The sequence below is a fragment of the Pinus tabuliformis genome, chromosome 9, assembly GCF_031772625.1.
Source record: "Pinus tabuliformis cultivar Carrire ecotype Pingquan chromosome 9, CPIR1, whole genome shotgun sequence".
Taxonomy (NCBI): Eukaryota; Viridiplantae; Streptophyta; class Pinopsida; order Pinales; family Pinaceae; genus Pinus; species Pinus tabuliformis.
Window position 1 is genome coordinate 1,662,190,618 of NC_142307.1, and position 24,475 is coordinate 1,662,215,092.

The following is a 24,475-nucleotide window of genomic DNA, read 5'->3' on the forward strand; positions in this document are numbered from 1 at the left end:
GCTCCTTCAAAAGTGAGATGAAAGGAAAGATTAGATTCCTCTGAAGACCACCTTCATATAAATTATCAGGAGCCCTGTTGGAAGTGGAAACCAAGATAATTCCTTTGTTAAATAAATGTCTAAACATCCGATTCAGGATCAATGCATCTGAGGAGAAATGAATGCTTTATATTAAAGCTTCATTAGGCCCTACATTGTAGTCTATATACAATGCTTTTTGTTAATATCCCCAATCTTACTGAACAAAACAAGCACGTAACCAATAGAGGAACATGGGCCTGCCAAAGGCCTTCATTTCAAGAATCTCTTAAGCCAAATTCCAATGTTCAAGAAGATTTTGAAACTAGATTGCAGCCTGTCAATGTTGTGTACATCATTTGGGAAAATGATGACTTTTACCTCCACCCCCTTCTCTTGCAGAGCTCGAGCAAACTGCAATCCATTTGATAGGGGAACTCTGAGGTCTTGCACACCCAAAAGTAAGAGAACGAGTACTTTTACCTTTGAAATATGTCTAGTTGCTGAACACTGAAAAAACATGGTGATATCTTGTGTTGAAGGTGCTTCAGTGTAAACATTTTTCCCATTCTTTGCATATGCCTCCACATAACACCAATCAAGAATATCTATTTTGCCAACCATTAATGAGAGATTACACACAGGATTTCGGATAGCTGCAGCAACAAACCAATCTGGTGCCTCGCCAATTTAAATGGGTTGCAAGAAACCCTCCATGGGAGAGCAATTTCCTTATGAATTACGAGATCAACAGCATTTATGGCATCAACCACATCCTTTCGCCCAACATTACTAGGTAGAGATTGCAAAGCCTCCTCTCCAGAGCCCAAAGAACCTATGTAGTTTACATAAACTAGGTTGTAGCCCATTGATGACAAAAAGGCTTGAGTTCTTGAAAAGCCTGTCAATGAAGTAGAATGTGGCCCACCATGGAGGATAACAATGAGGGATTACAAGCATCCTCCCGAAAATCATTTTCCTTACTTTTTGATTCATTGGAGAATCTATATGACACAAATATCACCTCAAAAGGCTGTTTGGCACCTTCTGTTAACAAAAATTCTTGATCTTTGACTGGAATCTTCAAAATATTAAATTCAATTGAGGACAACGAAGCTTACACTTTCTCTGAATAGTCCATGAAGGGAATTGACATATCTAACCACCTCCACCTTGTTTTTTCATCATTATCCATGTCAATTCTTGACAGACGGCCATATTTCAGTTTCGGAGGATTGGCTGGGCTGCTAGACACTGCAAGAACAATGTTATCATGCACTGCAAGAACACTCCAAGAAGAATTTGAATTCTCAGGGCTAATTCTTGAAACTTTTCCACTGACTACATGTGGGAAGAAAAATGGAATTTTGAATAAGACCAACATGAACAATGCATGGAGCTCGAATCATCTCTGGCTCAGCATTGAAATGATATGCCTGCAACATTTGTACGCACGATGCCTCCTCCTGCATCAAGTAGCATCTTCATCATAGAACAGGGACCTAATGTGGTTTGAATAATATCTGCGACAGCCTTTGATGCTTGAATACTTGCATGGTGCACCCTATTTCCAGTCTCCCACTTTATAACGTCATTTAAAATGAGAACAGGAGCATACATGGCTGCAAGTGAAGGTCGCTAGCAGTTTGTCGAGGGAACAAATGCTAGAGTAGACAAAAACCACCGAATCACAACTGAATTCGACAGGGAAAGTGTATAAGCTAACAACTGTTGATGTAAACATAGTGAATTTTGATAAATTTGACATCTGGATGAGATTTTCTATGGATCAGCACGAATCCCCAATTTCATAGCGCAGTCAGTGAAAAATCGGTGTTTTGCGCTACGAAATCACCTAGACCAGGTTTCTGCGCTATGAACTTTGAAATGAGTTTTGACATATGATATTCATGTGAGATATGAGACCAATGATAGACTAAAATAGAGAATTGACCCTATTTGACATACTAACAAGACTCTTAACAAGACTCTAAAACAAGATGAAAAGACTAGACCCAAAACTGACACCAACCCTTTGACAAATTTAAAAAAATTGATGTTCAAAATTTAACATATTTTTTCTTGAGTGATAACACTATGCACGGTTCTCCTGGCATAGTCCCAATGAATCTATTGATGAGTTCGAGTAACCCTTGCATAGCCTTACTGTCGTGCAGTAACTTCATACATGTTTCAAGGAAAGTTTTCAGCATGGATGGGTCCATTTCTAGCTCTGATTTATGTTTGCTTCCTGAAGTGGAGGCATCAGCAAAGCTCTTCTTAGCTTCTTGAAGGCTTCCTAAGTGTGCCCCAAATCAAACTCTGCTTCCTTCATTGGATCTTTGCAAACCCAATTACTATCTTCTAGTTGTTTATCTTTGTCATCTCCCATCACAATTCCACTTCGAAACACAATGTTTACATTATGGTCTTCCTCGCGCATCTCAAATCTCATCATCTACAGCTTCTAAGTCGGGGGAGGTGGTAGTGCTCCTTTGTTGTGCATCCTAGCTATCAGCATAGGACAATATTTTGTCTCATGATCAAGCGACGTGCAACACCTTCATGACAGGCACGTTGGATTGGTGCAATTGTGGGCATAGTGTCCTGGCCCTCTGCAATTGTAGTAAATCAATTGTCTACAACTTCTACAAGGTTTTCCTCTGCCTCGACCTCGTCTATACCCTTGACATTCTATTCACACCATTCTTGCATTGTGGTCAACGTTCGTCGTTTCGTCCTGAACCCTGTAGGTGGGGGTTTTATACATCATCAACTCATAACTTTTGCAGGTAATCTTGTCATGTCCCACTGACCTGCAAAAGTTGTAGAACAACTGTTGCGAATTTTGTGTATACTTCTGTAAGAAGTGAAAATTCTCTGTGGCATGTTTTCTATCTATTTTATAGATCGCGCACCAAAAAGCAGGCACCGCACTAGGTCCTACTTGAGGCTCTGGCCTTAGAGACATCATTCCTCCTCCTGCAAGGTAATTCGTAAAAACTAGGCAGTGGTCTTTGTCATGACCCTGGCTCTTGCATTTTACACACCACACTTCTTCGTGCACTTCTGGTCGAATGTCCTATCCTATTTCAGACTCTGCATCTCAAGGCACAGATTCTTCGTATGCATGTGGATTTGTTGAACTCCCAAATTAGGATCTTGAATCAAGGTCTCATGTAGCCTCATAGCGATCTCTAAGGCCTCTACCTGAGTTGTTATCTTCTGCTATGATAGCGCACTCCTTAAACATGGTAGTAGCGAAGCTACAAACCATTGGCGATGTTGTCCATTTATCATATTCATATTTTCTTCGCGATTCATACATTTAAGCCTCTAATCTACTTCCCAAGGAGTATCGCCTGCTAGCATCGTGATCTCCTTAAATCCCACGATCGATTGAGATTTAGACTTAGGCTTGCTAAATTATCTATTTAGCACTATTTGGATATCAACGAGTCTCACATTTGGGTTATCACAAGAGTACTTAATATACTAGGTCAGCGCATGATCCTACAGGGTGCTAACCAGTGTCACTTTCTTTATATGGTCATATGTAACACCTTGCGCTTCCCATATAGACCTTACAATGAACTAGAATTGGTCCATATCCTCATTTCCCAAACCTTTAAATACAAAGAACTTCACTGTGCTTGCCATATTGATTCGCGATGGTGGTGGAATTGGTATGGGTGAAGATGGAGGTGATAGCGGTGAAGCCAGTGGTGGTGTGGGTGGTGGTGGTATTTGCAGAATTCTTTGTCTTATCAGATGAATAACACTTCATGGAGAGACATTCATGAGATTTTCCTCATCTCCTTGTGGAGGTGAAATCAAGGGGCTATTTTCTAGACCCTTATTTTCTTCGTTCCTATAAACCTTTCCACTTGACATAGCCCCGAACATCAAGGTAACTGCATAGCTCACTTTTTTCACAACAACATTTTAATCCAAGTATTCAAAGACTTTACGAACTTACCTCGCGGTCCTTTGAGAAAGCGTCGGTCTGCCTCATTGTAGCTAACTGAGGTGTCAGCTGCGGACTTAGTGATGAATCCTCCTATAATACGATCAAGCTAATGATTGATGGTGAGTGCGATCATATCCTCTAATGCTTCTAATATCCATACTAGCTCTGGGGTCCACACAATAGGACCATCAAGTTTCCACCTTCCTTGGCTATCTTCTAGCTTCGTGATCCACTCTTATAACTCAATAGGGAAGCATGCCAAAAATATTTTTTGGATCTCTGTATACGAGTAGTTGTCTAGCCACTCTTCTTTTGATAGTCGCGGGTTTCTGTTTTCCTACGCCGTGAACTAGTGAATTATTTCGTCGAACCAGCCTTCAATTTATTTCTTAGTTGGATTCTAATGATATGACATCACACATCTCTCATGCATATTCCATTCCCGACAATGGAACCATTTGTTGGATTATGGGGGCCTCACCGAGGTTCAAATTTATTTAGTGAAACAAATCCCTACACTATTGGTTGTTTTAGCATCAGCCCACAGAGCGCGGTCTTAAGTCTCACCCAAAGAAGTATGGAGGGTTGTTCGAACAAAGTTTCCACACCCTTGAGATGGATGTGATGTCGGTTTAGTCCAATTAAACCTGCCTTCATGCAGGTCACTTCGCGCACTATTCTACCCTTCAATACCTTCACGATTTGTTATAATCAACTTTTGAGCAGCCCTAACCAACGGCTAAAGTCCTTTCGCGTTGTTAAGGCAGTGAACTGCGATATCTCCTAAACTACGCCAAGTATCTTACTTATCTTATTAACAGGTCTTGATTATCGTCACGTAAATAGATATTCTATCTTGCGTTCACCTAGCCAATGCAATTATACACATTCGTGCATCATATAAGCATTAAAAGTGAAATTCATACCCAATATAACAGATGCATAAAATAGGAAACTTCTCTTTATTAATACTTCCACTGTTTACAGACTCAACTCGCCCTACGCACTCAGCTGCAGGGATTTGTGCACTTAGCGTCAGACTTCTAGGCCTCTGCGCACTCAGCTGGAGAGCCTCTTCCTAAGCTATGACCCAAAACTAGACTTTACACTTCAGAACTATCTTGAATACATCATTCTTCCTTAGATATTTTGTTATTGATTAGCTACCTTAACTACTTAAAGGCTCGCTCTATTTATACAATCCCATGGTCTGCGGACCATGGGTAGATCTTCTACAATTAACATTACATTATCAAAATAAGGGCGGACAACCCTATGACTCTTTAAAAACTATATGCTCCGCGGCCACAAAATGCGAAGTATTTAAACTAGAATTACAAAATTAACCAAAATCTGGGCTCTAAACCCCAAAACATCACTTGGGGGATCCCGCACCCAACATTATATAATTTTTATTTTTTGATTAATTATTTGCAGGATCAAAATATAAAAAACTGGCATTAGACTTATGTGGTTTTGAGGAAAATTAGATTTTATCTACCTATTGTCAGTGAAAGAAGAGGAATTTTGAGTGCAAATTCAATTTGAGTTGAAAAGTCTAAGAAAGTTCAATTTCTTTTGATTCATTGAATTGCAAAGAAAGAAGTGGGCTAATTGCTACCAAAATCAAAGCCGTGATTATTGCAAGATTAAAGTTCAATTTAGGGAAAAAAATTAAGTTTTTAGTTGTGACTAAGCATTTGCTGGACCATCACACAAAGAAACAACTTTAATTTCCCAGAACTCATGAAGTTGTTGAGTATGATGCTCATAAAGGAGTGAATGAGAAATCGAGTAAGGTTGCAGAGGACTAGTCGAGTAGAATCACACAAGATCTATTGAATAGGGCCGCAAAGGAGTAGCCAAGAAGAACTGCATAAGAGTTGTTGAGTAGGCCCGCAAAGGAGCCTTAGAGTCAAGCTCACGAGGAGGAAAATATAGATAATCAAATACTTTTTTACCAAAACCCATAGCATAAACTCGAATGAATGAACAATTTTAAAAAGAATCTATTGAAAACAAATTTCCAAAATTATGGGTTTCTAGAAGAAAGGAGTAAATTTTTATTTCTGAAGAACAAATATATATTTAATGTTATGGGAGTTGATTTAAAAAATAAATAAATAATAGAATTGCGAAATAGAAACCCTAGTGGAAAAAACCAGAAGAAGAAAATTGAGGGAAGCAAAAATTTGATTATTTTTGGACTTTGAAAGGACCCACTCAAGTTAAAAAAAAAAAAAGTTAAGGAAAATTTAAAAATATTGTGTAGGAAGAGAAATGGAAAAAAAATGACTAATGCCAAGTTTGAGGTGGAGAAATTCACTAGGAGAATTAATTTTTCACTGTGGAAACTAAAGGTACAAGATTTTTATGTGCAAAAAGGGTTACACAAAGCATTAGATGAGGTTATCAAGAAACCTATTTGCATTAAAGATTTAGAATGAGAGGACTTGGATTCTTGAGCTCGTAGTACCATCAAGTTGTGCCTAGTAGGTGATGTTCTCAACATTGTTGAAGAAACCTCAGTAGCGAGTACGTGGGGTAAATTGGAAAATTTATATAAAACCAAGTCTTTAACCAACACAATTTACATGAAGAGGAAATTGTATAGCCTTTGGATGCAAGAGGACAATAAAATTACTTATCACCTAAATTTACTTAATATGCTTATTTTCTAGTTGGCTTATATGGAGGACAAATTTGAAGAAGAAGATGAAGCTATTTCTTTGTTATGATCCTTGTGCGAATCATGGGACTATTTTGTGACTTCTATCAGTTTGAACACAACCAAATCTCTAGAATTTTATTATGTTGTGGATAACTTTATTATTTGAAGAAGTATAAAGGAAGTCTAGCATTGGGAGTTCCACAACAGAAGATATGGTAGCCAGAAGTCAGTCTAAGGAAAGAGTAGAAAAATAAAGAAGTTCTTCCAAGTCAAATTCAAGAGGCAAGAAGTGTAAAGCCAAATCTTGGTTCTGCAACAAAGCATTGCAACTCAAGAAGGATTGTTGGAAAAGACAAGAGTTTGGTGAAATCCAAATGAGGGAAGCAAATCAAGTGGAGTCAGGTATGGTTGATGAGGTTTTGTCTGATGAATCAGGTATGATAGATGAATTTTTATCTAATGCAATGTTTCTAAATATTTTGAAGATTGGTTGTTAGATTACGCTATTTCTCATCACATGAGTCTGCAAACAAGCTATTTCACTTCATACAAGTTGTTAATGGCAGTTATGTGTTTATGGGTAATAATGTATCTCATCAAACTATTAGGGTGGGAAAGTTCAGATAAGAAATGTATGATGGTACAATTAGAAAACTGACTGATGTAAGACATGTACCTGTGGTGAAAAATAATTTTATTTCTTTTGGAGTATTGTATTTTGAGGGTTACATATTCATCGGTCAAGGTGGAGTGTTGAGAGTTTCAAAGGGTACTCTCATTGTTATGAAGGAAAAGGAGATCGAAAACATTTATAGACTTAATGAAAGTACTAAGGTCAATGAGGAAATGACCATATATGAGGAAGTAGGAGAAGATACTCACCTATGGCATCAATGGTTGGATCATACAAGTGAGAACATAATTCAAGTACTAATGAATCACAAAATACTTCCTAATTTGAAATCATTAAGTTTGGATTTTTGCAAACATTGTGTTTATGGAAAACAATGTAGAAAAACATTTAAAGCTAGAAGTCGTAATAATAGAGTGTTGGATTATATTCATTTTGATATCTTGGGACCATCTCGTATAGTGTCTTATGTAGGTGCATCCTATTTTGTAACACTTATTGAGGACTACTGCATCAAAATTTTGTTTTATATGTTAAAAAGAAAGGTTGATCACCCCGGATGTGGATGCTTCATATGATAGTTAGGGTGATGGGACAAGGGTGCGGTAATGTTGGACGACACCTGCCAGCCCAACACCCCCTGCAAACGGAAGGGATGAGTTCATTACAGTTGAAGGGGAGATCACATGGCTATGCGCATTGGGACGATGGCATCCACAACCTGGATATGGATCAGACCATCACCTCTGCATGCTTCAGGTTAGGTTGGGCTTCGACTCCATTTAATGCAGGAGTAATGGCGGGCGATAGTCGAGGAGAGGCGGTTGAATTAAAATTTATGTATTGAAATTGTCTGGTCTAGAAGCTTCATATGCATCGACGACCTAGAAAAGGCGGGTTATGGGTGTCTGCTGGGTTATACTTGGCTTCTGAGTCGCACCCTCCGCCTGCTCCCAATTTTCTCTTCTGTCCACTTTCAAAGTACCATTACACTCTCCCTGTTCCTTATCCCATCATGGTGAGATAGTGTATGATAAGTAGAAGGGGCGGATCGAGGGGTGGAAGCTCTTGACAGCAGGTTAGGAGGCAAAGCACCTCGGGCTCTCCCTCTTCCTCGGCGGAAAGTCCTCACTATCCCAATACTAGGAGCGGATGGGGTCGAGCTCACCTCCATTTTGCTCCCTTCCCTCTGCCTCAGCATCCCTCCCCCCACACCACGTTTTTCCACTTCTGCAGCACTCTCAATCAGCCAATTATCACTGCAACCATTGGCATCTCCTTCTTTGAGGAGGCCGCTCAGAACACCCAAGCGCCCTCCCCTAGGAACGATGCGCTTAAAGGGGAAACCAGTCAACACAGAGCTCGGCAAAATGATAACAAAGATAAGGAAGCTGTGCACGGTGAACCGCCCAGTTGGAAAGGGAAGGAGGTTGTGGGGGAACAGCTTGAGGATTCAGAGACTCAGCTTGCTACGCTAGCCATGGAGCAGTGCAACGTGAATGAGGAGGACACGCCGCTGGATGAAGGAAGAGGAGAAGGTGAGCACTCTCACCCAGACAACCACGAAGATTGGAGCGGCCCGATAGTGGAGGAACCTGCGACGGAGGAGTTCATCAACCAGATTACCAATGCCAGGTGGCACTTCTTTTAACTTTTGGTTCAACTTCTTTTTTTCCCCTGCAGACATACCCGGGAGGACTAATTGCTGGTTTAAGGTTGTTTTCTTAGCTCTGCCCAGAAAACTGTGGCAAATTTTCAATGATGCGCTCTTTTTTGTAATATCTGCACTATCAGACTGGTTTCCCCTCTGTTGGGGCAGTCTCAGAACTAGTTATTCGGCAAGCTGAGATAGGTTGTTCTTCTATACAGCCAGTACCACTTTGTAAATATCTTTTTTTCTTCTCTTAATAGATTAATCTTACTTAGCAAAAAAAAAAAAAAGGTGATGTATTTAATGCTTTTAAACAATTTAACACTATGGTGGAAAAGAAAACACACAATACAATTAAATATTTAAGAACTAACAGTGGCGGTGAATTTACTTATTTAGAGTTTGAACAATATTGCAAGAATGAAGTGATTGTTAGACACAAAACCATTGTCTATACTCTTAATCAAAATAGCATCACTAAACATTTGAGCAAGACTCTGATGGAAAGATATAGAAGAATAATCAACAATGTTAATCTAGAGAAGGAATTGTGGGCATAAGTGGTCTCTACTGGTTGTTATTTGGTAAACAAATCGCGTTCAATTGCTATTAATTGTAAAATTACTGAACAAATTTGGTCAGGTCAGTGTTGTGATTATTCCTACTTAAAGATTTTTGTTTGTAATGGCTATTCTCTTATTGCAAAGAATCAACATTATAATTTAGACCTAAAAGCAAAATGTTATGACTTTGTTTGGTATGACGATGTTGTGAAATGATATAGGTTGTGGGATCCTTCTAATCATAACATCATGTTAAGTAGAGACGTAACATTTGATGAATCTTCTCTTCTAAAAGAAAATGTTGAAAAAGTTAGACAAGAATAGGTATCATAGAATCAAAAAATTGAATTGGTGACTGAAACGTTTTCAGGAATTGAGAAGGAAGAAGAATCTTTTGAAGAAAAAGGTGAAGATAATATAAAGGAAACTATATAAGATCAACAACTAGTTACTCTTAGGAGGTCTATAAGCAAAAAAAGAGCACCCAATAGGTGTGAATATTTTTCTTCATATATTGCTTTGATTACCAAGGATAGGGAACCTTGTTGTTATTGGGAAGTAATAGATGATGAAGATAGTTAAAAATGGAAGAAGGTTTTGTATGAAGAAATAGATTCCTTGGGGAAAAAATTATGATCTTATAGAGCTTCCTAAAAGGAGAAGTGTTGCTGGATGTAAATGGGTCTTAAAATTGAAGAGAAATGTTGATGGAAGTATTTAAATATAGATCGAGGTAGGTAACAAAAGGGTACTCTCAGATAGAAGGTATTGACTTTCATGATATTTCTTCATGAGTCGTAAAACTTGTTTCTATCTGTACTATTTTACAACTAACTAGATTACACGCCTTGAGTTAGAACAATTAAATGCTAAAAAAAAAATCTTCATGGAGATTTGGATGTGGAGATCTATACGAAACAACTAAAATGTTTGATATAAGGTCATAATTCAATATTAGTTTGCACGCTTAGGAAATCATTGTATGACCTGAGACAATCACCCAAGAAATGGTACAATAATTTTGAGTCCTTGATGGTGAGCCATAACTTCAATAGAAGTGAATATGATCATTGTGTGTATTTTAAAGATTTCAATGGTATATTCATTATCTTGTTTTTGTATTTTGACAATATGCTTATTGCAAGCAAAAGAGATCAACACGTTAAACGTTGAGATTTTTAGGATGTTTGAAATGAACGATCTTGGAGCTGCAAAATAGATCTTGGTCATGGAGATATGCAGAGACATGGAAAATGGAAATCTCTGGATATAACAACAAAAGTGTGTGGAGAAAATACTTACAAAGTTTAGTATGAATAATTTGAAATCTATTAATGTTCCTCTAACTTCCCATTTTAAACATTCTTCAGGTTTAAGTCCTATAACTGATGAAGAAAAGGAGTATAAGTCTCATGTAAGGTATGGAAATGCAGAAGGAAACTTAATGTATGGGTTGGTGTCTACAAGACCTAATATTTCACATGAAGTTAGAGTTTTGAGTAGATTCATGGAAAATGTAGCATAATAACATAAGGGAGTAATGGAATGGGTGTTTTGGTATTTGAGTGGCACAAGTGGCCATTGTATCATCTCTAATGGTTACGTGATTCAATACGTGGGTATGTCAATTAAGATTATTAGTGTAGAGGCATTGTTAGATAGTAATTTGTCCCTGTCCTTATCGCAGTCCCTCTGCTGTGTCATGTGTCAAATAAACATGTTCATATCTTCCCTCCAATGTAAGAAGATTAAGCAAATGCTTTCTAATGCTGAAGATTGACCCTTTTTAACTAAGTTACTGCATCGTCGCTAGTAAACCCTTAAAATGCACAACGGTTCTCTTTCATGCATTGTATTGTTGCAACATCATCGCTAGTACCCATTTCATGGCCTGCGACAATCCATATCCGGCGAATTAGTTCAAACAGTCGGCTTTCTGGATGTTTCTAGAGCAGGTTGTTGGGTCGGTTTGGGTTGTCTTTCCTCCTTTGGTATGGTGGTTCCACCTCTTGTGCAACCTCCCTTGAGGATAAGCTCCCTCTCCCTCATTTCATGGAGGCTCCTTCTCCTATAAAATCACTCACCATTGCTATGATATGCTAGCTTTTTTTTAACTAGTTATTAGTTCTTTAGTTCTTTTGGTTGGACAGCGTTGCTAGTGCTCCTAAGTTTGTTAGATAGCTTTGGTGTGGGTGTGACAAGTGTGGGATTGCTTATAGTTTGTAAGAGGTTGTGGAGTGCCCTTAACTTTGTATTAAAGCTTATGAGTGAGAGAGATATTGTCTATTTGGGAGACCCATCCTTAAAGAGTGAATGCTTGAAGAAACATATTGGCCAGACCCTCTAAGAAGGCTTGCGATGTTAAGACTTGGTCGTAAGATTTTCTCTTGATTCATTATTAATACAATCAATGATGATTTCCTATGTCTTGTATGTAATTTACTTGATAGCTCATGATTTCTTGAATTTATGAGTAAATAGATTTTTGTTGTTCTCAGTTACGTGCTCTTCTATTCTCTTGTGGTGTTTCAGGTTGATTGCTCATTAAGGAGAAGGAAACGGAAGCTGGAGCAGTGCAATGAAACTTCATCAACCACCGGTTTGAGGTAGGCCTCCAACGATGACTATTTAAGGGAATCATTTGTTGTTTTGTCTTTGCTATGACTAGACCCACTCTAGGGCTAGAGGGGTTGCCTCTATCCATAGAGGGAACACTTTTCTGCATCACAAGTTGGCGACTCTACTGGGGATGTCCTTTGTATGTTTTTTCTCTTGTTTTCTCTTGTTTGGTTTTGATTTAGTGTCTTTCGAATTTTGGGGTTAAACCATCAGTCTTTTGGGTTACTTGGGTTAATCTAGGAAATCCCTTTACTACCTGGAAGAATAGTTTTGTCTTTGTTTGGGAGTTTTTTATTCATTTTCAATGTTTTTAAGATCGTCGCTGAACATAGCCTAATAGTCATGATGATGTCGCAGATGTTCTAGCCCTGTACTCGCAACTATTTGGCTTTCGTCTTGGGTTTCTAGTTTAATTCCCACGACAACTCCTGACATCGGACCCTCACTGAGAATAGGCGTACTTTAGCGACTGGTCTCTAGTTGTCAGTGTAACACCTGCGATGATTCCTGTAAAGTTTTTTTTACAACTTTACCTCCTGAATTCATCAATCTTGTTTATCCCCCATTGTTTCTTGTCTCTCATTAGCTTGTTTTGATTGCTTTTGGTTAAGGTACTGCCTCATTCATTTCATTTGAGTGAATCTTGTGTTTTTAGACCCTGTTACCTAGCTCTCTTAAGCATTTCAAACCATTTGATTATGTTGCTTATCTGTCCAAGGTTCACCCACAACCATCTTATTGATTTTCTTGAGGCTTTTCCGTTGCTTGTTTTCTTGCCGGTTGATTTTTAGTGTCAATTATTGAACCGATTTTTTATGTTGATTTGATTTCTTCACTACTAAGCATATATCACAATTGTTTGGGTCGACTGGTTCACACTTGCTTATTTATCTCTTTAAATTCAAAACAAAAAAAAAATTAAGGGATTGCATTCATTTGATATAGGAAAGTGAAAGTATATGTGCATTTCAAATTTTCACGTTTGAGAAATTGAAAAGCGAACTTTAAATCTTTAATTAGTAGTATCAATGCATCGTGAGATTAGTGTATTGATGCATTGTGTTTCTTAGTGTTTGCATTCACTTTTCTTGGTTTGGGAATGAACTCTCTACCTTCCTGTAAGTAGGTTTTCATTGAAATGAAAGACTCTTTGCTCATTCTAGCTGCATCCTAGGGTTTTGATATACATACGGTAAGGCCTAGAAATTGAAACCTAATTCAAGATCAACTCTAAAATGAACTAAATGAACTTAACAATGCATTGGAACATAACACACATTATTTAGAGGTCTAGGCTAGAGACGTGCTCCGATGTCGTCAAACCTAGTCACTATTGCTTTTGCTTAAGGTTGGTTGATTCCTCCTTCTGTGGCTCAATAGCTACTAGTATGGACTTGTACTCCCAGTACTATCGAGTATATATTGGGATACCCCACTAGGTTAACATCCTACATCCATAGGAACTCGTTTCTGTCTCCTAGCAAATCGTAATGCATCGAACATAGCATTCGGGAAGATTGATTGACATACGAAAAGTCCTTGGTTTTCATATGATCGCCAAGGTGTATATGCCGTTTTACAGGTTGTTTGGTAAACCTTTTGCCTAGTTCTCTAGAGTAGTCACTTTCATTCCTTTTAGGACTCTTTAAAAGGAAAGGTCCATCTAAGCACTTCTCCTTTCAGGCTCATTAAGCCTTGAAAGAGATAGAGTCACCTTTTCATCCTTTTCTCAACTCTTGAAACATGAAAAGGCCTAGTTTTGTTCCTGTGTCATAAAATTCACTGCCCACGAAATATTCTTGGTAATAGTTAGAGTTCTTCGTTACAGTTCAAGTGTTTTTCAGGCTCGTTCTCGATGGCAACATTCCCTGAGTCTACCGGCCAAGGTCTTTCCCTAAATGAAACTCCTGGTCCGTTTCCTCCTTTTTGCAATGTCAGTGCCCTGTATATGGCAACTTTGTCTTTGCGTGGGTTAACCATCAGTGTACCCGTTTCGTTGTTTTCAACCTCAGTGATCCTAAGTGTCATGACTCCTATTTTTCCATCTCCTTCGTTTGCATCATAGCACGATGATTCTAATGTTGGTCTTGCACCTTCTTCCCCTGTTTCTTCACCTTCAACTCATCCTTTGCCTGGTGAAAGTTCCACATCTAGTAACCAGGAGACTAAGAAGATGAAGAAGAAGACGAAGAGGAAGAAGAAGTCTAATAAATGTGAGGTCACCCGTGCAACTATTCCTCCGAGTACATCTCAGGTGAAGACACCTTCTAATCCTCCATAAAAGGTTAAGTTTCCTTGTAAATTGTGTAAGGGAAACCATCTTCTTCATGATTTTCCTGGCATTCCCAGGATTTTAGAAGTATGGTCTCATGATCCACCTCATCTCTCATCATCCTTTGAAGCTCATGATGATGCTACTCTATAGATTGGCAGTGCTAAAAAGAAAGGGAAGATTAGATTCCCCTGTAGACTGTGTGAAGGCAACCATCCCCTTCACCTTTGTCGTCTCATGGATAAAGCTTCCGCCATTTTTGGAAGTCTTACAACTTCTTCACCTCAACTTCCAGTTGGTTATCAGAGGCTCTCTTCAGATCCTCTTCCCGTTGACAAAAAGATTGACTTAAATTCTTCTCTTTTCCACCCTCCTCTTTCCAAACCTGGCTATGCTAACCCTATTCTAGACCAACCATTGGTCGGTGAGAGTGTCAACTTGGATTCAGCACTTGTCGATCACTCTGTTCTAGAGGAGCATCATGATTATACTCCTCATGTTCTTCTCATCTCGTCAGATTCTCCTAAATCTGAGAACGACCCTCCTATCCTAGCTGATTCAGAGAGTCCTTCTTCGGTTCCTATCGAGCATGGGGATAATCATATGATACCCCCACCAAGTAGTTCAGTTCTCTCCTATGTGCCTTTCTAGATTACAGTACATGCCTATGATAAGGTAGTATCTGGCAGTGTTTTGGATGAGGGTGTGTCGGTTAGTCTGATGCCTTTCACTACTTGGCATGCTTTGGGCTCCCCACAGCTTGTGTCGGTCACGTAGAATTTGTTGGCATTTGATGGAGGAACCAGTCAACCTTTAGGGATCCTTCCAAAATTTCCTATTACTTTGGGAGGAAAAACCATTTATATAGACGTTATGGTTGTCCAAGGTGCTTTAGAGTTCAGTCTTCTCCTTGGTCATGACTATGTTTATGCCATGAGGGCCCTTTTCTCTTCTCTTTTCCTAGAGGTTTGTTTTCCACACAATGGAAGAATGGTGACTACATATCAATTATCGTTTTTAGTTCCCTGGTGCCTCCTATGCATTCGTCATCCCTATTAGGTCTTGCTCGCAAGCAGTGCCTTTCCAGCCGTCAGTCAATTATGCGGCTACTCGTTTCGTCTCCACCTCTGCCGATGATCATGCAAATGGTATTGTACATCATGTACTGGGGGCATTGGAACCCGATCTGTCATTTGTGTTTGTTACAGGGAAAAGTGTCTATTTAGAACTGATCTATCCCACTAAGGTGTGACAGCTGCCTTAGAAACAAACAGAGAAAAACTACTTTTGTATTTCCTTTATGAATTATAGACAGAGGGGAATAGAAAGAACCAACCTGTGTCTTGTGCTAATCCTTTGGTTCAATCCATCTCTTCTTTGATAGTCTCCAGCTACCTGCTCCCTCACATCCCCAGCTTCACAAAGTACCTGTAAGATCACAGAAGAAGAGCACTATACAAAGACAAACATATATATTCATAAACAACTTAGGATCAGATTTAAGTTAACCACACAAAATGTAACAAGCATCAATGATACAAAAAGCATCGAGGAAAACTCAAATAGATTTTATTGATAAGTAAGAAAAGATCCAGGAGGAGTTACAATGAGTGATTCCGACCCAACATCAACCTCCCAGCAAAGAAGCCCCTCTTCACCTCAAACAAAGCATAAATCACCCAACAATCTGATGTATGTCTCTAGAAGCCAACAGCAATTCCTTACAATATGCAAAATTCCAGCCTCCGGATCTCTGGGATGAGGGATCCATATATAGATATGTGTAAGGAGGATGAGTCAGCTTATGATTTGATTAGTGTCTTCTCTCTGTCAGTTCTCGCTTCCACTCGGAGATTGAGGGCCCCTTACTCATCTTTGGTCGAACTCAGTGAGGCAAGTGTCACAGGAGAAGATTCTGGAAGCTTCCATTGCCTCTCCACCTCAAGGAATGACACTGCCATTTGTCATTTCTCGCCCATCGCACCCTACAGAAGGGAGTTTTGAAATGCAACGCACCATCACAGTGTATTTAGGTGCAATGCAATGCACTTAGCCAGTGGAGCAACTGAAATGATCCTGTTTTGACCAATTCTGAGCAGTTTCTGGTGGAGAACTTCTGGGAGAAGCTGTAATTTGTTGACCTTGTTCCTTTAGGGGTTAGAACAACACTTTTAGGGACTTAGGAGCCCTTGGTTTATGGACATTTCATGCTTGGAGTTGTAAGGCACAAAAATGTCTATAATAGTTTCCCCCTAAAGTATGAGGCCGTTAACCTTTTGGTGTCGGGTGAAATGCTTTATTATGAGGATCCGAAGTTCTTTCAACGCTGGGAGGAGACCTGTAATAAGATACAATACCATACATTATATTCATACTGTTTTCATGATCTAGCTGAGGCGGGCATTCCCATGCTCAGCTTTATAAATTCATTGTCATGTACATAGGACAGACAATCGTCTGAGTGTAGACTGATGATTCTAATAGAGCCATCATCCTTTTGGTAGGATGATTATCTGTGCTGCAATGATGTACATATGATGTCTTTATTTCCCTGAATATATATCACAGCTCGGATGGATGAAACTAGATATGGGGTCTTCAATCTTGTCTGATCTTTACTCGAAGTACAAGTCGATCCATGTGAGAAGTGTCTTGAAGTCGAACATGGAAAGACATCGCTTGATTACCAGTCAACGATGTAAACTGTTAACAAGCGTGAGAGGAATCACTGATAATGATAATAATCCTCAAGGCACTGTAGTACAATTCACATGGTATGAATAAAGGACTTGGCGTCAAACACCACGCAAAATCTTTCGGTCGAAGGCCATTGATGTAAACCTATCGCCGGAAGTGAGAAACTTGCCATTGAGGCATGCAAGCTTCAAAGTACTGAATGGGGTGTCCCTAGATCAACTTCTTGGATAATGAGCTGATGTCGACAAGAAGTGATCCATCACAGGAGGGCCTTAATGAATCCCACATCAATGACACGGAATGGAGTAAATGATTTTGATGGAGGTGAAAATGATCTGGTGATATAAGGTTCAGGGTGGTGGTCATGAAAGAATGGAATATAATGTATGGTAGTGGGTGAGACACAGGTGACTTCTCTGGATGACTTCTCTTGAACATATCGGCGACACTGATGTGATGGATTGGTAGCATTAACCCCAAATGTGGATGGTATGGCATGACCATGGTGATGTGACCGGTGAATGAAACAACCCAACCCGACTCGGACACGGAGTGGAAGTGTCATGTTCAAGAGCGACTTGCTACCAACAAAGTTTCTTTGAGTTTTCTTCCCAATTTTTCCCCAGTCATTGTTGACCAATACCTCTTTATTTTTGTCAAGATTGAGGAGGATAACATATGCTTGTTCTATAATTTTCCCTTCGGGCAAACCCATCGCTATGTTTTAACGAGCCTAGCGATAGTGAAACTCGTTCTCGTCTAAAGACAAGTTTGTCGCTATTAATCTTTTTAATGAGTTTAATGACAAAGATAACTCGGTCCTTTCCAATTTTAGAGAGTCTGAAAAGGAACGTAAAGGTAACTCCAAAATTCCTTTTTCGTAATCTAATCCCTTAAGTCTGAAAAAGTATAAAACAATACAGAAGGGATGAATTTTCGATAGTTTTAACCAGCCGAACAAAACAAGCGCTCAATATTTTTGTGTAATAATCCCTCAGGTCCAAAAAGATTAAAATCTAGAGGAGGGATAGCACTTCCTGTCCCTTTAACAAGCTGGAGAGGCCAATGGCTCGGCAATATTTTCATATTTTACGAGTCAGTTGAAAAAGAGCTTAAAGGAGACTCGTCTTTTGAGGAACGAGTGATAAAACGGGTAGCAGCTGACTCCAGGTAAGGTTTGGAATTTTCCAATCACGGCAGTGTCACAAGGATGGCTAGTGAGATCACTCTTCGCAGCTGTTCCTCAAAATGGGTAACCAATCAAATGGAGGTGAATGATAGGCCAATGAAAAGTGGAGGTGACGGTGCAAACACGACCAAGGCTTTAACGGCTGAAGGACTACATTCACGATGATTTTTTACCGGGGAATAGTTCATTTTTTAATGAGCTTAAACCCAGGTGGAAACGTTTGCTCATGTCTTATGTTTATTTTTTAACGAGCTTGAGCTATGTGCTAAAACTGCTCGATTAATCCAGTCTTGTGATAAGAATGTCTCACATAAAAACGACAAATTTTAGAGTTTTGCCCCACATCCTTTCTTTATGCAAGTTAGGAAATGACCAATCCTACGAGTTTAAAGGGTTAGAGGTCCTAAAAATTTAAAAAATAAATAGTCTCAGTTTCGCTTGCATTCCAAAAGGTTTGCATGCCCCCAGGTATAAAACAGAGTTTCAAGGTTACCCCTTCTTTAGTCCGTTAAAACATTTGTTTTACCGAGAGAGTCCTACCTCTTACAGGTTACCAAAGATAGTTCTATTTACGGCGTAAACAAAACACTTCTCTAGCGATGTCTACCGAAATAAACAAAGGTGAGCGGCGATGCCCGCCAACTCCATAACTTTGACAAGAGAATCTTGTCTTAGAATAACCCCCTCTTCCAATCACGGACGGGGGTACAGACTAGTCATATTCTCTCGCGGAAACCTACCCTATACCCGAAGTTTTCCTGCCGAAGCAGACCAGGGTGCATGCCCCCTAGATTTCAGTCATGTCCCTCCGAATCACTCGTGCTCATCGGGAGGACGGACTGGAGATTGAGACATTTCTTGCATGAAAAGACCATTCAGGGATGGTATATGACTATTTGCTATGCGTGATCCGGGAAATGAAAGCTGGTCCATGAGCTTGACCACTCTTCCTTCGTGCGGAAAACACATCACTCTAAAGAGTGATGAGACAATGGCTCTCATGCAATAAATATAGTCTCGCCCAAGGAGTAGATTGTAATCTAGGGGTCCTTGAACTACCATTACATTCATGTGAACGGTTTTCCCTCTCAATGTTATGGGCACATCGGGAAGGATCCCTAATGGTCGACTGGTTCCTTTATCAAAGCCTGTCAGATTTCTCATCTCAGGCAAAAGCGATGGCGAACCAAGCGCTTTCCAAGCAGTTGAGGAAAGGATACTCACAGAAGCCCCCTCATCTATGATGGTACCAGCCATAACCATTCTATATATTTGAACAATAATTTGGAATGGTACACTAGCTGGTAAACGGGGTCTACCTAGTTGATTCCAGTCGAAGGAGACAACTAGGTTGCTTGGAGGTGGGACCGAATAGACGGTTGGGTAGGACTCTGACGAACTTCCTTCTTGCGGTAAAGGAACGGGTAAATTTCCCCCATGTTCGTTGGAGTCTGTGCTTATGAAAAGAATTTGGACGGTGTCATCCTTGTTCTCTTTAGTGATTGTATCATCTGAAGATGGAACCTCTGAAGGCAAGACCGGGTCAACTTCCGCCTCGACCTTTTGACTTTCGTCTGGTATGGATTCAGATGGTTCATCTTCAATGACAGATGCTTTGGCCGACCACCTGAGCGGGTCAGCTAGATTTTCGACTAGTGACGGACTCGGTAAGAGTTTTTTATGTCCAGGAGGAAGTCGTAACGGTGAAACTGGACGATCATCCAAAACTCTTTTAGCTTCATCTAAGAAGGGACAATGGTGAACGGCATGATCGCCTTCACACAGTTTACAGGGAAATCTATATTTTCCTTTTTGTCCTGGGGCTTCACTTTCACTAGTTGACGATGTGTTTTCAACATGATCATCAGAGGTTGACGACACCGGGTTGTGCAAACGAGGAGACCAGTCCCTTAAGATTCGAGGGATGCAAGGACAATCTTTGTGAAAGTGGTCTCCTTTGTAAATGACACATGGTGATTTAGGCTTGGTCGGTGCAGTGTGTGGATTTTCGATAGATGACACTCGTTTGCCCCATTCTCTTTCGGCGCCTTCTTCTTCTTCTCTTTCTTCTTCTTTTCCTTCTTCTCCTTAGGAACTTGACTTTTGGCTTTACTAGCCCCATCAAGCGAAGAGGGAGGAGGAGAGGAAGAATTAGAGGAAGTAGAAGGTTGGTGGGTAACTCTGGACTCGTCTAATTGCTGATTCGATTGTTTAGGAATAGTGGTGTTCTGAACGACAGAGGTTGAGAAGAGCCATACAGGCAAACCAATTATCAGTCCTGGAAGCGACAATGTGGCCATATGGGGTGCACCAACATCTCCCCAAGAGGAGAAGGGACTAGGATTTCCTCCAAGGGGAATTCCTTGGTTGGTGGACTCCATTTTCTCAACCCAAGATCAACATAGGAAAGGGGTAATGAATATTCTGTTTAAAATAAATTTTTAGACGCTTTGACACAACTTGTTTTTTCAGTTTTTAAGAGTCGAGAAAAAACAAAAGATGACTCTAGTCGCCTTCGATTTTTAATGAGCCTGAAGTGACAAGTGCTCAAATGGACCTTTTCCATTAAGGAGTCTAAAAAGGAACGAAAGGGACTACTCTGGAGATCTAGCTAGAGGGAGTACCAAACCAATCGCAAAACTGCAGAATACTTTTTACGGTACGGCAGTCAATCTTCCCGAATGCTGTGTTCAGTGCATTGTGATCGATACGGCGGCAGACATGTGTCTTGTGCTAATCCTTTGATTCAATCCCTCTCTTCTTTGATAGTCTCCAGCTACCTACTCCCTCGCATGCCCAACATCACAAAGTACCTGTAAGATCACAGAAGAAGAGCACTATAGAAAGACAAAGATCTATATTCATAAACAACTTAGGATCAGATTTAAGTTAACCACACAAAATGTAACAAGCATCAATGATACAAAAAGCATGGAGGAAAACTCAAATACTTTTTATTGATAAGCAAGAAAAGATCCAGGAGGAGTTACAACCAGTGATTCTGACCCAGCATCAACCTCCCAGCAAAGAATCCCCTCTTCACCTCAAACAAAGCATAAATCACCCAACAATCTGATGTATGTCTCTAGAAACCAACATCAATTCCTTACAATATGCAAAATTCCAGCCTCCGGATCTCTGGGATGAGGGATCCATATATAAATATGTGTAAGGAGGATGAGTCAGCTTATGATTTGATTAGTGTCTTCTCTCTGTCAGTTCTTTCTTCCACTTGGAGACTGAGGGCCTCTTACTCATCTTCGGTCGAACTCAGTGAGGCAAGTGTCACAGGAGAAGATTCTGGAAGCTTCCATTGCCTCTCCACCTCGCGGAATGACACTGTCAAAGTACCATTACACTCTCCCTGTTCCTTATCCCATCATGGTGAGATAGTGTATGATAAGTAGAAGGGGCGGATCGAGGGGTGGAAGCTCTTGACAGCAGGTTAGGAGGCAAAGCACCTCGGGCTCTCCCTCTTCCTCGGCGGAAAGTCCTCACTATCCCAATACTAGGAGCGGATGGGGTCGAGCTCACCTCCATTTTGCTCCCTTCCCTCTGCCTCAGCATCCCTCCCCCCACACCACGTTTTTCCACTTCTGCAGCACTCTCAATCAGCCAATTATCACTGCAACCATTGGCATCTCCTTCTTTGAGGAGGCCGCTCAGAACACCCAAGCGCCCTCCCCTAGGAACGATGCGCTTAAAGGGGAAACCAGTCAACACAGAGCTCGGCAAAATGATAACAAAGATAAGGAAGCTGTGCACGGTGAACCGCCCAGTTGGAAAGGGAAGGAGGTTGTGGGGGAACAGCTTGAGGATTCAGAGACTCAGCTTGCTACGCTAGCCATGGAGCAGTGCAACGTGAATGAGGAGGACACGCTGCTGGATGAAGGAAGAGGAGAAGGTGAGCACTCTCACCCAGACAACCACGAAGATTGGAGCGGCCCGATAGTGGAGGAACCTGCGACGGAGGAGTTCATCAACCAGATTACCAATGCCAGGTGGCACTTCTTTTAACTTTTGGTTCAACTTCTTTTTTTCCCCTGCAGACATACCCGGGAGGACTAATTGCTGGTTTAAGGTTGTTTTCTTAGCTCTGCCCAGAAAACTGTGGCAAATTTTCAATGATGCGCTCTTTTTTGTAATATCTGCACTATCAGACTGGTTTCCCTCTGTTGGGGCAGTCTCAGAACTAGTTATTCGGCAAGCTGAGATAGGTTGTTCTTCTATACAGCCAGTACCACTTTGTAAATATCTTTTTTTCTTCTCTTAATAGATTAATCTTACTTAGCAAAAAAAAAAAAAAGGTGATGTATTTAATGCTTTTAAACAATTTAACACTATGGTGGAAAAGAAAACACACAATACAATTAAATATTTAAGAACTAACAGTGGCGGTGAATTTACTTATTTAGAGTTTGAACAATATTGCAAGAATGAAGTGATTGTTAGACACAAAACCATTGTCTATACTCTTAATCAAAATAGCATCACTAAACATTTGAGCAAGACTCTGATGGAAAGATATAGAAGAATAATCAACAATGTTAATCTAGAGAAGGAATTGTGGGCATAAGTGGTCTCTACTGGTTGTTATTTGGTAAACAAATCGCGTTCAATTGCTATTAATTGTAAAATTACTGAACAAATTTGGTCAGGTCAGTGTTGTGATTATTCCTACTTAAAGATTTTTGTTTGTAATGGCTATTCTCTTATTGCAAAGAATCAACATTATAATTTAGACCTAAAAGCAAAATGTTATGACTTTGTTTGGTATGACGATGTTGTGAAATGATATAGGTTGTGGGATCCTTCTAATCATAACATCATGTTAAGTAGAGACGTAACATTTGATGAATCTTCTCTTCTAAAAGAAAATGTTGAAAAAGTTAGACAAGAATAGGTATCATAGAATCAAAAAATTGAATTGGTGACTGAAACGTTTTCAGGAATTGAGAAGGAAGAAGAATCTTTTGAAGAAAAAGGTGAAGATAATATAAAGGAAACTATATAAGATCAACAACTAGTTACTCTTAGGAGGTCTATAAGCAAAAAAAGAGCACCCAATAGGTGTGAATATTTTTCTTCATATATTGCTTTGATTACCAAGGATAGGGAACCTTGTTGTTATTGGGAAGTAATAGATGATGAAGATAGTTAAAAATGGAAGAAGGTTTTGTATGAAGAAATAGATTCCTTGGGGAAAAAATTATGATCTTATAGAGCTTCCTAAAAGGAGAAGTGTTGCTGGATGTAAATGGGTCTTAAAATTGAAGAGAAATGTTGATGGAAGTATTTAAATATAGATCGAGGTAGGTAACAAAAGGGTACTCTCAGATAGAAGGTATTGACTTTCATGATATTTCTTCATGAGTCGTAAAACTTGTTTCTATCTGTACTATTTTACAACTAACTAGATTACACGCCTTGAGTTAGAACAATTAAATGCTAAAAAAAAATCTTCATGGAGATTTGGATGTGGAGATCTATACGAAACAACTAAAATGTTTGATATAAGGTCATAATTCAATATTAGTTTGCACGCTTAGGAAATCATTGTATGACCTGAGACAATCACCCAAGAAATGGTACAATAATTTTGAGTCCTTGATGGTGAGCCATAACTTCAATAGAAGTGAATATGATCATTGTGTGTATTTTAAAGATTTCAATGGTATATTCATTATCTTGTTTTTGTATTTTGACAATATGCTTATTGCAAGCAAAAGAGATCAACACGTTAAACGTTGAGATTTTTAGGATGTTTGAAATGAACGATCTTGGAGCTGCAAAATAGATCTTGGTCATGGAGATATGCAGAGACATGGAAAATGGAAATCTCTGGATATAACAACAAAAGTGTGTGGAGAAAATACTTACAAAGTTTAGTATGAATAATTTGAAATCTATTAATGTTCCTCTAACTTCCCATTTTAAACATTCTTCAGGTTTAAGTCCTATAACTGATGAAGAAAAGGAGTATAAGTCTCATGTAAGGTATGGAAATGCAGAAGGAAACTTAATGTATGGGTTGGTGTCTACAAGACCTAATATTTCACATGAAGTTAGAGTTTTGAGTAGATTCATGGAAAATGTAGCATAATAACATAAGGGAGTAATGGAATGGGTGTTTTGGTATTTGAGTGGCACAAGTGGCCATTGTATCATCTCTAATGGTTACGTGATTCAATACG

General features: G+C 39.5%; 1 pseudogene; it reads right to left on the reverse strand.

The window, feature by feature from the left end:
• Positions 1 to 291: 291 nt before the first annotated feature.
• Positions 292 to 1,638, reverse strand: LOC149155251 (acylamino-acid-releasing enzyme pseudogene; annotated as a pseudogene).
• Positions 1,639 to 24,475: the final 22,837 nt, after the last annotated feature.